The sequence below is a fragment of the Bos grunniens genome, chromosome 4, assembly GCF_055505025.1.
Source record: "Bos grunniens cultivar Pamir isolate PY7600 chromosome 4, Bosgru_T2T1.0, whole genome shotgun sequence".
Taxonomy (NCBI): domain Eukaryota; kingdom Metazoa; phylum Chordata; class Mammalia; order Artiodactyla; family Bovidae; genus Bos; species Bos grunniens.
The window spans coordinates 46209143-46223558 of NC_141168.1; the positions used below are offsets into that span (position 1 = coordinate 46209143).

A 14416-nucleotide genomic window follows, 5' to 3' on the forward strand; every position below is an offset into this window, starting at 1 on the left:
TCTTTAATATGTATCTTTAGGATGGGAAAATTCATTTGTCAATATTGTTTGAACATAATCTATTTGTAGAGTACTGTATGAACACTTCAAAGATGAAAAAAATCAATCACAACAGAATCTTTCCCCAAGTAGTTTATAGTCAAATACGGTTGCTATTGGAAGGGATGGTATGGGTGTCAGAGAAAAGATAAAGAGTGCACATGTGCCCTGAATGTCTCATGTGATGACTACATATGTGGTCCTTAAACAGGAGTGCTCTTTAGGATGGGTGAAGAAATGTGGGAGTGTGTCATCATTCCAATGTGTGTTCATAGGCAGCACTTTATCATGTGAAATAATGTTATTGATGATCCGATGGCCTCAACAGTCCCCTCAGCTTGATTAAACTTTAGACATATTGCTTCCTTATTACTGGTCCTAATCTACCTTTTCTTCAAGCATTTAATTTAGAAGAATTGAAATTGTATAGTCTTTCTCTGCCTCCTTTGAAATGTATATAAATCTCTTTCTAGCCTTTTGCCATATATATAACCTAGGAAATGTCTTAAAGACCAGGGTACTGTCTCTTTGAGATATAGGCAACAAAAGATCACCTCTGTCTCGCAGTAGGAGAGGTAGGAGCCTAACTTTGATGGATACCAATGAATAAACCCAGAGGGCCTAATCACAGCAACTGAAAATCTTGCTCCACACATTTCTGTGGTCAATTTACCCCGAATATCCTCCAGCACTTTCCCACTAGTTCACCCCATTACTTAAAAACCCTCCTGCCTTTTGTCTCAGCATAATGGAGCCTTTCTCTCCTATTGCAATAGCATAAATAGTCTTTCCCTGCTTAGCTTTGGTACAGGCTTTGCTTTGGCACTGGAAATCTTCATGTCCTCTGGCCTTGCATACTAATCTTAGTACAAATGACATTTAGAAGAAATCTCTATCTACCTTCTTTGATGTGATGAGAGACACAAATAGATGCTCAATTAAATACTGAGATGTAGATTGGTGTAAGGATTTCCAGGGAATCTGGAAATTGAATATTGGACATTATTTCACATTAATAATGTAATAATTTGGTTGGGGGGAAAAAAGAAAAAAAGCAAACTTCATAAAAAGGTATACAGTGAAGAATGAATGTGTCCCCTATGCCTCTTCTCTAGTCCACTTCTCAGGTATAGCACTTTCAACTGTTTTAACTTTGTTATTGTAATGTAAATAATACATTTCTATCAATGTTCTTTCCTTTATCAACTCTTGGTATTTTATGGTGTTCTATAAAACGTGAAATTAATGTATTTCAATACCTTCTTCTCCTTCACGTGTTTCACTCTTGGTTTTCTTATATGTATCTTTTTAGAGAAACTCTTATATAGTTATTCTAGTGGTTACTTTTTTTCATATGCAATAATTTTTAGACCTATTTCTTGATCTGACAAATAACAGTGATTGGTTCTCAAACTTTAGCATGCATCAAAATCACCTGGAGGGCTTACTAGAACTCAGGTCGCTGGACCCTACCCCTAGGATGTGATGTAACAAGTGTTGTGACTTTGTTAAATTAACGTTTGTTAAGTAGAACCCAGGGCTGAAATGTTGCTCTATTGGATGGTGAGCCAAGATTCAATAAGAGACTAGAAGGGAATTGAAATAGAGAAGTTTATTACTCACAAGTCCTGAAGGAAGTACAAGGGCTGCCTCACAGGACCACAGCGGGAGGTCAAGGCAGGGTGCAGGCAGAGAGTCTGGCAGGACCTGGGAACATGCCTTCTTTAGATTTGGTGGGTAGAATGCTTGGAGATTCTTGGGTTAAGGCCAGAGTGGTCGATTCAAACCAAAAGAGCAGAGTTTTGGAAAGCTTGAAAGGGTTCTTATGTAAGGAGTGCATAAGAGGAATACCCTAGGAGGATGAGGAGGAAACCTATCATAAGAGCAGTGGAGGGGCTCCTGTCAGTTCAAGGCTGCTTGGCCTCACAAAAGGAGTGCTGAGCAGCAATGCCACAGAGTAGTCCAGCTAAACCTTCAACAACAGGTGTGGGGTGAGGCCTGAGAAGTGGTTTTCTAACACTGCTTTAGATACTATTTATTGAGTCACTCACTGTAGGATGAAGACATCATCCTACACTTCTCTTTACTTTGGGTTCCTTTTTGACATCAACTTCTGTCAGCTCTACCATCACTTCCACGTTGTCAATAGTGAAAGTGAGTGAAAGTTACTCAGTAGTGTCCACCTCTTTATGACCCCATGGACTATACAGTCCATGGAATTCTCCAGGCCAGAATACTGGAGTGGGCGGGCTTTCCCTTCTCCAGGGATCTTCCTAACCCAGGGATCAATTTTGCATTGTCAATATGTGTGAATTTAATTGTTTCTTATTATTTTGTGTTGTTTTTGATGTATAATTACTTCAAAAATTTGAGAACTAATCAACAGGATTTATAATATAGTAATAAAAAGTGATCTTTCTTCCATGAAGAAGAAGATATTAATATAAGCCTATATATACAGAACCAAATCTATGAGTGTTCTGAGTCTCTATTTCACTCTCATCTTCACCTTCAAGTTTGGTCTGGCTTTGAATCTTGAGTAACTTTTCCTTCTCTACTTACTAGGCATGTTCCAGGTAGCACATCAGGTCTGGGGCCTTTGTAATGCAGACACTAGAGGAAAGGAGAAGGGTCATAGGTCAAAGAGCATGTTAAGGCTAGGAAAGAGTTTTGGAGAAGTTTGAAGAGAAGGAATAGACATTCTGTGTGTGAATGAATTATCTGGAAGATTTACAGGAATTTGAAGTATTATTGTCTGTATAATCCTTTCACAGGGTACAAGAATTGCCCCAAAAGATTCTGACTGTGACTCTTTTAATAGTTTTTTTCCCCCAAGTTCTGTATTTCTCTTTCTGTCTATATCTTTGTGAATTGAGAGGTCAAAGGATTTTTAGTACTTGGAATTTTTAAGAACACATTGTATATGAAATTTAGCTTCTTGCTAAAGATGCTTGACCTCTCAATTCCTTTTCTCATATTTTATTCAAGAATAAGGAAGTCTTTTGAATTCATAGAGATGTAGGTTTCTTCCTCAGATGTTGTTCTTATGTATAAAGCAGGAAATTATAAGTGTAGTAAATGGATTAATATAATTTAATATAATTCTTCTTGGTTTTAGGGCCATGGCATATTCCTAAAAATTATTGAGGAACTCTCAGAAATTTTGTTTAAATGAGCTGTATCTATTAGTACTTATTATATTAAAATCACAACTGAGAAAACTTAAAAATGTTGCCATACTAATTCATTTAAAAATAATACAACTATTTATTAACATAAACAATGTTATGAGAGTTAACTACACTTTTCCAAAGTAGAAAATAGTTATTAGACTAGCATTGTTTTATGTTTGTGTAAACTGCTTTGATACCTGGCTTGATAGAAGACAGCTGTATTGTCATATCTGATTATGTATCATTCTGCTTCCATGTATTATTTTAATAAAAATACACAGAAAATCTGTTTTCACACTTATATAGCTGGAAAAGGGAGGAGTATCTTAATAGATTTTTCAGATAATTGTGAATATTTTTCAATACTATGCTGAAGTTTAATAAGTGATAGTTGCTTAAAGTTTAGGTGAAGCGTGGAAACTGCAACAATACTGTATTTGTTTTCTATTGCTCCCTCTACAAATTGCCACAAACCAAATAGTTGGCAACAGAATGTACTCTCTCACAGTTGCAGAGGCCCAAAGTCTGGAATCAAGGTGCCTGTTGGGTGGCCCTCTTTCTATAGCTCTTGGAGAGATTCTGTTCTTGCCTCTTTGATCCCCTGATGACTGTTGGTGTTGCCTGATTTGTGATCTCATCACTGCAGTCTCTACCTGTGTAGTCACATTGCTCTATCCTCTTTGTTGTTGTTCAGTCACTAAGTCATGTCTGACTCCTGGTGACCCCATGGACTGCAGCACAACAGGCTTCCTTATCTTTTATTATCTCCTGGAGTTTGCACAGATTCCTGTCTGTTAAGTCAGTGATATTACCTAACCATCTCCTCCTCTGCCACCCCTTTCTCCTCTTGCCTTCTGTCTTTCCTAGCATCAGGATCTTTTCCAATGAATAGGCTCTTGGTATCAGGTGGCCAAAGTATTGGAGTTTCAGCTTTAGCATCAGTCCTTCCAATGAATATTCAGGGTTGATTTCCTTTAGGATTGACTGGTTTGATCTCCCTGCAATCCAAGGGACTCTCAAGAGTCTTATTCAGCACCACACTTTGAAAGCATCAATTTTTCAGTGTTCAGTCTTCTTTATGGTCCAATTTTCACATCTATAGCTACTGCCTATAAAATCTTCTCTATTTTCTTATTAAGATAGTTTCACTGGATGTGGGGCCACCCAGATAATCCAGAATAAGCTTCTTGTCTCAAAAAATCATAATGTAATTGTATCTTTTGACAAGTAATTCATTCTTTTATCATTAAGTCCATGTTCTTGCGATTAAGACATGAACATATTTTTTTGGGAACCACCATTCAACCTGCTACATATATCAGTGACCTTGTCCTGCTCTATTGCATTAAAATTCATTGGTTTACCTTTCAATCTGAATTGTCTTTTATCATGCATATTACTTTAACATCCAGCATTAGTCATTTGGAAAGGATCATTTGTGAGGATCTTCCAAATATGGGCACATTTTATTATGCAGTATCCAAAACTTATGCTTATTAATATCAACATGGAACTTGTCAGAAAAGTCTTTGAAGACTGGGAACATGCGTAGTGGCAGATACAAGTTTTTCAATTCTAATTTTCTCTTGGAGGTGCCAATTTTATCACTGGCAACAAATTTGGTCAGTTCTTTTTCTTGAGGTGACAGGCTTACTTTGCTCATTTAAAAAATTTTCTACCTAATATCCCCAGTCTGAATAACTATCATTTATTTGTCTGTCATTCTTTCAAGCAAAAATATTACTTCATGAAAAACTAGCTAGTTCATCCCACAACTCACAATTGCATGTGTGCTTTTCCCAAAAACATCTTACTTGGATCCAGCAAAGTATCACTGGTTTATGTATATTTCCCCCTTTCAAACAGAGTATTTAAAAGATGCATACCAAAGAGTTGAGATTTAATACTAATAATAATTTCTATTGCTTCTTCAAGGTTATTTTTAACTGAAATTGCCTTTTCTCTCTGATTATTATCAAATATTTTTGTTACTGAGTGTATGGGGGTGAAAAATATCACTACGGGTACAGCTTAATAACTGGTCTTCCCTTATAGTTGGTAAAGAATCAGCCTGCAATGCAGGAGACCAGGGTTCAATGCCCAGGTCAGGAAGATCCCCTGGAGAAGGAAATGACAACCCACTCCAGTATTCTTGCCTGGAAAATCCCATGGTCAGAGGAGCCTGTGGGCTACAGTCTATGGGGTTGCAAGAGTCTGACACGACTTAGCTACCTAGAGTAGACTAGACTGCTTGATACCACTCGATTCATGTGATGGTGCCAGCAGTTTTACTCATGATTGCTTGGTGCATGTCAACATAGTGAAATAAGTCATATAGTACATTTAAATAATGTTTTAACTTTGCAGAACCCTGAAGGTCTCAGGGCCCCCCCTGAGGATTTCTAAGTTGAGGTGTTCTCAAAGTTCTTTGCATTTAGAATCTGGCTTTTTTAGAGTTAAGGTTTTTGATGCCCTTTTCCATGTAAAATTATGCTCTGTATCATCAGTGGCATTAATAGTGTAGCATTTCTTGACAGGATGTTCTACTGTGTTTGTTGTTGTCGTTCAGTCACAAGGTCCTGTCTGACTCTCTTCGACTTCATCAACTATAGTCTGCCAGGCTCCTCTGCCCACGGGGTTTTACTGGCAAAAATACTGGAGTGGGTTGCAATTTCATTCTCTAGGGGATCTTCCTGGACCAGGGACTGAACTTGTGTCTCCTGGATTGGCAGGTGTGTTCCTTACCACTGAGCTGTCAGGGAAGCCCGTTCTACCATATACCTTGCAATTCTTTTCCAAACTAATGATATTCATCTAGTATATTTTGATACTGAACTCCTTTGTTGATACTTTCTATAAATAACATGAAAAGTTCAGATGATAGGCAGGATGTATATTCCTTCCTCAAATAGTTCCAAGATTGTTTACAAATGGACAGTTCAGATCAGTCACTCAGTCGTGTCCGACTCTGCGACCCCATGAATCGCAGCACGCCAGGCCTCCTTGTCCATCACCAACTCCCGGAGTTCACTCAGACTCACATCCATTGAGTCAGTGATGCCATCCAGCCATCTCATCCTCTGTCGTCCCCTTCTCCTCCTGCCCCCAATCCCTCCCAGCATCAGAGTCTTTTCCAATGAGTCAACTCTTCACATGAGGTGGCCAAAGTACTAGAGTTTCAGCTTTAGCATCATTCCTTCCAAAGAAATCCCAGGGCTGATCTCCTTCAGAATGGACTGGTTGGATCTCCTTGCAGTCCAAGGGACTCTCAAGAGTCCTCTCCAACACCACAGTTCAAAAGCATCAATTCTTCGGCGCTCAACCTTCTTCACAGTCCAACTCTCACATCCATACATGACCACAGGAAAAAACCATAGCCTTGACTAGACGGACCTTTGTTGGACAAGTAATGTCTCTGCTTTTGAATATGCTATCTAGGTTGGTCATAACTTTCCTTCCAAGGAGTAAGCGTCTTTTAATTTCATGGCTGCAGTCACCATCTGAAGTGATTTTGGAGCCCAGAAAAATAAAGTCTGACACTGTTTCCACTGTTTCCCCATCTATTTCCCATGAAGTGGTGGGGCCGGATGCCATGATCTTCGTTTTCTGAATGCTGAGCTTTAAGCCAACTTTTTCACTCTCCACTTTCACTTTCATCAAGAGGCTTTTGAGTTCCTCTTCACTTTCTGCCATAAGGGTGGTGTCATCTGCATATCTGAGGTGATTGATATTTCTCCCAGCAATCTTGATTCCAGCTTGTGTTTCTTCCAGTCCAGCGTTTCTCATGATGTACTCTGCTGCTGCTGAGTCACTTCAGCCGTGTCCGACTCTGTGCAACCCCATAGACGGCAGCCCACCAGGCTCCCCTGTCCCTGGGATTCTCCAGGCAAGAACACTGGAGTGGGGTGCCATTGCCTTCTCCAATGCATGAAATTGAAAAGTGAAAGTGAATTCGCTCAGTTATGTCCAACCCTCAGCGACCCTGTGGACTGCAGCCTACCCGGCTCCTCTGTCCATGGGATTTTCCAGGCAAGAGCATATAAGTTAAATAAACAGGGTGAAAATATATAGCCTTGATGGACTCCTTTTCCTATTTGGAACCAGTCTGTTGTTCCTTGTCCAGTTCTAACTGTTGCTTCCTGACCTGTATACAGGTTTCTCAAGAGGCAGGTCAGGTGGTCTGGTATTCCCATCTCTTTCAGAATTTTCCACAGTTTCTTGTGATCCACACAGTCAAAGGCTTTGGCATAGTCAATAAAGCAGAAATAGATGTTTTTCTGGAACTCTCTTGCTTTTTCCATGATCCAGCAGATGTTGGCAATTTGGTCTCTGGTTCCTCTGCCTTTTCTAAAACCAGCTTGAACATCAGGAAGTTCACAGTTCACATGTTGCTGAAGCCTGGCTTGGAGAATTTTGAGCATTACTTTACTAGCGTGGGAGATGAGTGCAATTGTGCGGTAGTTTGAGCATTCTTTGGCATTGCCTTTCTTTGGGATTGGAATGAAAACTGACCTTTTCCAGTCCTGTGGCCACTGCTGAGTTTTCTAGATTCTCTGGCATATTGAGTGTGGCACTTTCACAGCATCATCTTTCAGGATTTGGAATAGCTCAACTGGAATTCCATCACCTCCACTAGCTTTGTTCGTAGTGATGCTTTCTAAGGCCACTGGGGAAAACTGAAGTCATAGTTATGAAGGCAGTGATTAACACTCATGTGATATTGAATTGTATTTGTAGAAATACAGTATGTTGTCCCTTTTGTTCTAGCTGCTCCTGTGCCTTTCAGGAGAATTTTATTGGCTTTTCTTAAAGTAGGTTTGAAACATTTTTAAGCTTGAAAATGAATATAATCCTATTGTGGTCCTCTCTTTCATTATATCCTCTAATTGGTTTTGGGTTGTGTTTATATACTATATTGCTTCATAGAAAGTTTTAACATCATATAAATACTAATATTTTATGAATTAATGCATTAATGCAGTCTCAGTAGAATTATCATTTACTGTTTCTCTCTGGGGATAAATATGTTCATTAGCCATTTCATTTGGAAAAACAAATAAGCAAGTACAGCCATGAATGTCCTGATAAAGAATCATGATATGTGGAGTGAAGTGTCTCTATCTGATATTAAAACACATAAAGATCAAAATAGTGTATTATGACTTTTAGACAAAGAGAAGGAAATAAGAAAATCTACAAATAGACCCTAATCCTTACGAAAATTTATTATAAAGTCAGCATATCAATCATTGGTGAAAAGATATATATCTTTGCATAAGTGATGTTGAGATAACTGACTAGACTTATAAAAAGTAAATATTCCATTCATTTTTACACCATACTTATAGGAAAATTTCAAATGGATGAGAAATGAAAATTTAAAAACAAATTATGCAAGTACTAGAAGGAAACCTGAGTATGTTCCTCTGTAGCCTAAGAGTAGAGACATTTTTTAACTTGATTAAAAGAAAGAGGTACCAAAGACTGGTATATTTGACCACTTAAAAAAATTGAGTGACTTGAATACTTTAACAAAAAACTGCAAACAAAACAAAGATAAATGAGAAATGAGAGAAGTACTTACAATTTATTTAAAAAATACTATAGTTATGATGCAGAAGTTTTAAAAATAGAGAAATTACTTACAACTATAGAGAAAAGATAGCAGTTCATAAAGAAGAGAGGTGAAATGATCCTTAAACATAGGAAAAGTTTCTCAACTTTGTTCCCAACAAGTAAAAGGCAAATTGAAACTAGGAGATTCCATTTTATTAGACTGACAAAAGTTCCAATTTGACAGCATGTTTTTTGATCAACAAGCTTGTGGGGAAATAGGTGTTCTCACATGCTGTTAGTGGGAACACAAAATGATGCAGCTATTATGAAGAAAATCTTTGCAAGATTTAATAAAGGTGTGTGTCCTTAATTTTTGACTCAGCAATTCCTCTGATTGAAATCTATTGCAAAGATACTCAAGCAAAAATGCAAAAAGATAACTTGTGTAAGACCCTTCACTGAAGGAGTCTTAAAATTTCCAATCCCCTTTGAAATATATTTGGGTTTGATACTATGCGAAAAAGCCACACAATAAAGTTTTATTCAGTTGTAAAAGAATGAAAAATATCTCCATATACTGCTATGGAGTAAAAGAATGTAGAAAAATGTGTTATACATATTACTGCTTATATCTATAAATTTAGATATATAAATATGCATACATATATTGACATGCACACATGTATATTTATACACATATACAATGTATCTATAAATATGTAATTTTTATATATTGTATAAAGTTGTATATTATATAAAATAGGTATAAATATGTTTGTATATATATATGTGTTATAAATACACAACATATATGTATGTAACATATATGTAATATATATGTAACATATATAAATATGTATAAATATATATAAATACATATATTTATATGTATATTATAAATATATATGTAATATAAATTTGGCTATAAAGAATCTGCCTGCAATGCAGGAGACCTGGGTTTGATCCCTGGGTCTGGAAGAACACCTGGAGAAGAGAATGGCAACCCACTCCAGTGTTCTTGCCTGGAGAATTCCATTGATGGAGGAGCCTGGCAGGCTATAGTCCATGGGGTCACAAAAGTTGGACACGAGTGACTAATACACACATTAAAACAGTTGTTAAATAAGAATATTTTTAAAAGGTGAACGATATATGGAGGGCACATAAATCGAGTTAAACTGCTTTAAATATACCACATTATATGGATTTGACTTTGAAACCAGGTAAATGTGTTTATTTTTATGTAAGTTAGAAAATTTATACAAAGAATTACATGAAAATATCTCCAGCCATAACAATAAATAGTAACATAACTGCCTTAAATATACCACATTATATGGATTTGACTTTGAAACCAGGTAAATGTGTTTATTTTTATGTAAGTTAGAAAATTTATACAAAGAATTACGTGAAAATATCTCCTGCCATAACAATAAACAAGAAATGTCACAGCCATCAGTGATTTCTGGCCTCCGAATGTGAATAAGGTCTCCCAAAACTGTGATCCAGCAGATGCCAGCACCCCTCATGGTGATTGCTGAAGAGATGGGGGAACGTAAGAAGCAGGCATCTGCCACTCCTTTAGGTGAACAAGCAAACAGGGTTGGCTCCAGATAGCTGAGGTTCACATGAAGAAATGAATTCGATAAGCCCAGAGGTTTGCATCTTCCCATCCAGAGAATGCTAAATTCGTTAACTTGATAGCTGATCTTTGATGTTCAGACTGCCTGCTCCCTTTGTTGCAAACTTGTTTATAGCTTGACTTCCCCTCCTGCCTCCTTGGAGCAGTTTTCTCAGAGCTACTGAGGTACTGTCTCCCAGGCTCAGAGTTCTAACCATTCCCACCAAATAAAATAACTTCCTACTTTCAGATTGTGACTGTATTTTTTAGCTGACATGTAATAGCTCAGTTGGTAAAGAATCTGCCTGCAGTGCAGGAGATCCCTGTTGGATTCCTGGGTCGGGAAGATTCCCTGGAGAAGGGATAGGCTACCCATGCCAGTATTTTTGGGCTTCCCTTGTGGCTCAGCTGGTAAAGAATCTGCCTGCAATGCGGGAGACCTGGGTTCGATCCTTGGGTTGGGAAGATCCTCTGGAGAAGGGAAAGGCTACTCACTCCAGTATTCTGTCCTGGAGAATTCTAGGGATTATTCAGTCCGTGGGGTCGCAAAGAGTCGGACACGACTGAGTGACTTTCACTTTCAAAGTTAAAAAAAAAAAAAAAGAATGGATGAACCTGTTGCGTTATGATTATATAAGTCATATTATCAGTGGTTTTCAATTCTGGCAAATGTACTGTGGATCTGTAGTGGATTATATTCTAAACCTTTAAACACGTCGGGTTGGGGCACCATCGCTTAAGCTGTGGAAATTTCAGTTTAACTTTAGTTGCTCCTCCACGTCCACAGTTCTGTATCCTCAGATTCAACCAACTTTGGATCCTGTAGTATGTATTTACTATTAAAAAAATTCTGCAGGTAGGGGGACCCCAGTACAGTTCAAACTCATGTTGTTCAAAGGTCAACTGTACTTAAAAACTGTATTTTTTTAAGTAGTTGTGCTATTTGTTATAGTACTCAGATTGTTATTCTCTTACTGGTAGACTGAAAGAACTAAGGAATATGTTAATACTACCAAGAACCAAAGTTTTTCTGAATGAGGGAAAAGAGATAAAGATAATTTAAATTCGAAAAGAAATAACATGAACTTGCTCTTCATGCTGCATTTTCTCCTTTAAGAAATGCTCATTTCCTTGTTCTTTTTCTACTGAAAGGCCTAGATGTAATGAGCTCTGTAGCAATAAACACACACAGTACTCAGATTACTCTTTCTAAACACCATTCTCTATCTTTTTAGGAATGTAGACAGTTGGGGAAAATGAGAGACTTGAGTACAGAACAAAGAGAGCTATCAAAGACTTCTGTTTCAGTTTTATGCTTAGGATACTCTGTGCTCCTTTGATGTCTTGATTTATATTTTTCTTCCATTCTAGAATAGACTCAGGCTTTATTTAACTCTTAAATACCATCTCTTCTCCATTTACATTTTGCGATTCCAGCATTCTGGAACATTTGATTCCTCATTCTGTCCTCCATTTCTTTCACATTTTTCATCTCTTTCTCTTGTTTCATTCTGAATAGATTATTTGTGTATGTCTTTTAGTTGACAAATTCTGTTTTGTACTATATCTTTCCTGCAGTTTTAGACATTTACGGCATTATTTATTTCAAATTCACTGCTTCAAATTCTATTTTTTAAATTTTATGTATTTATCTCTGAGAATTTCTTGATTCATGCTTATCTTTGCCATTGCCCAGATGTTCATTTAAACATTTCATGCATGGTTCTTTTGAATGCTGGGAACAACAATTTTAAAATCTTCAAGGATTACAAGTATGAAATCTTTATTAATCTGTGGCTTCTTGTTTTTGCTGGATTTGACTTTTAGTGGCTTGCTTTCTGACATGTGTGCAATCATTGTATAGTTAGGGGTGTTTTATCGCTGGAAACTTTGCAAGCCTACTCAATAGGATTTTTGTGCTTCTTAAGAGTTTTGGATTCAGAGGAGATGAGCGCAGACTCAGCTTCTCTTCCAGCATCCCAAAACTGTGTTGCTGGAAGGCTTGTCCTCAGGGCATCTAGGCCAGCTCGCTCTTGCTCTCTGGCTCTCAAGTATTGACTCCGCTTGTCCCGCATGATCCTCTGGGGGCCTAACTGCTCTAGTTCCCAGCCCTCTAAAGCCTTTGCTTTAGCATTTTAGGACATTAGAGCACTTGCATCTTTGTCTCATTATTTACATACTGGTGTTAGCCAGTGCTCATAATTTTCTTTTTAACTTCATAAATGAGACAGTATAATCGTTATTATCTTATCTAGACTCTTTAACACTTTTTTACATTCATTATTTCTTCTTGTGTTGGTCCTGATGGGAAGACTGGCTAATTTGGGATGTGTACAGTATCTGAAAGGTTTTAAAAGACTTTGAGTCCTCATGGAAATCATTGCTGCCTTAAATATTAACAGGCATTTTCCCAGTGTATTTCAATAAGTAAACAGTAAAATCTTCTTGTGGATCTGCAGGGGATAGAAAAATTGTACACTAGATAGAGGATTTCGCTTCATGCCAGGGGCCTCTTCCATAGACTATATTTTAATGAGAAAATCTTGGCCTGTAGCTTGAGCCAGCAATTTACAGATTAGTAGACAAGATTTATTGAACTAACCAATAAAAAGGAAAAGCCGTTTTATATTTGTGATACAGAACAGTCTAATCAAAAAAATTGTTTTCTCCCCTAGTCTACACATAAATCAGTACCTTATCATATCTGTGCAGTCATGCTTAACATTTTCTACTCTAGAATTATGAGCAAAATCTTTGTAATACAGACTCTAGAATACATTTTTAAAAATATCATACCTAATAAGCATTTTAAAAATCCCATTCTCCAATTTTTTTTCTCATTTTCATTTTGACTCTTGTGGGTGCAGAGAAAAAGAGAGGGAATCAGGCCAAAGGGAAACTTAGTAGAGGGAAACAAGAGAGTGACTGGCCCTTAAGGAGAACCGGGGTTCTCCCTTTCTGACAAGGTCTTTCTTATACCCCACCAATGAAAAATTCTCTGAAGGGATAGTTAATTTTAGCCTGTAGTTGAGTTCTGTGGTCATGTAGCTGAAGGTCTGGAATCTGGTGGTCTTGTAGCTTTGAGAAGGTAGGTGCCAGTGAGAAAATATAATGTCATTCGAGCAATTTGGTCAGTCTCAAGGATCACTGTGATTTTATTCTTTGTTTGTGAGGTCAACATAATGAACCATCTTAACAGTGAGCACTCATGTAGACCCTATCAACTCTCTCTGTCAGAAACTTTCAATTCAGGAACTTACTCTGTGTATCATGAACAGAACCTAAGCAGCCTTGTGTGGGTGGCTCATCTTCAAATGTGACACATGACTCTACATGGAAAAAATAGGAAATTCAGAACCAGTACTCCAGCCTTAATGTTACCAGAGTCTTGTTTTCTGTTGCAAGAAGTACAGTTTTAGTGATGGTTCTTATTGAGGATGGGTAAGATCTGTTTGAGGCTGGTTTGGTTTTGTTCTCAAATTGACCCTTCAGGGGTGAATCTTTTTCTATTGTTGCTAATTCGATTCTTCATTTCCATCTCCTTCCTTTCTCTGTTTCTCTTGCTGCTCCAGCCTCATTTCAGAAATTGCTGTTGATAGGAAACTATGTGCGTAATGTGAATTATCTGTGTCAGATTACATCCCCATCAACAGTAAGATGGCTTAGAATCAGTTTTATTTTTTATTTTTATTTTTTTTTTAGAATCAGTTTTAATGTTGCTTTAAAATTGGGAAAAACAGTGGAAACTGGAATCAGAAACTATGCAGCACTCTAATATATTAGTTTCTGGATGTGAAAAAAATTCTGTGTTTGGGACAGTATTTCTAAAGAAAGGAATGAGAGAGGAAGTAATTTTCTTTTCAGTAAAGCAAGTGGTAAGTAAAGCAACTAATATAAAAGCAAAGAAGACATATTTATACCCCAAGTTTGTGATGTATTTCATATAGAAAAAAAACTTTTGTAAATGTAGAAGATATAAAATAGTAAGAGATATACATACAGCTTGAAGCCTAAATGGATCTCTATT

The 14416-nt window shown here is 37.3% G+C and overlaps 1 long non-coding RNA gene across 16 annotated transcripts in view; it reads left to right on the forward strand.

Moving 5' to 3' along the window:
• Positions 1 to 14416, forward strand: part of LOC147374048 (uncharacterized) — a 364526-nt gene that overhangs the window by 50781 nt on the left and 299329 nt on the right. The window lies entirely within an intron of this gene.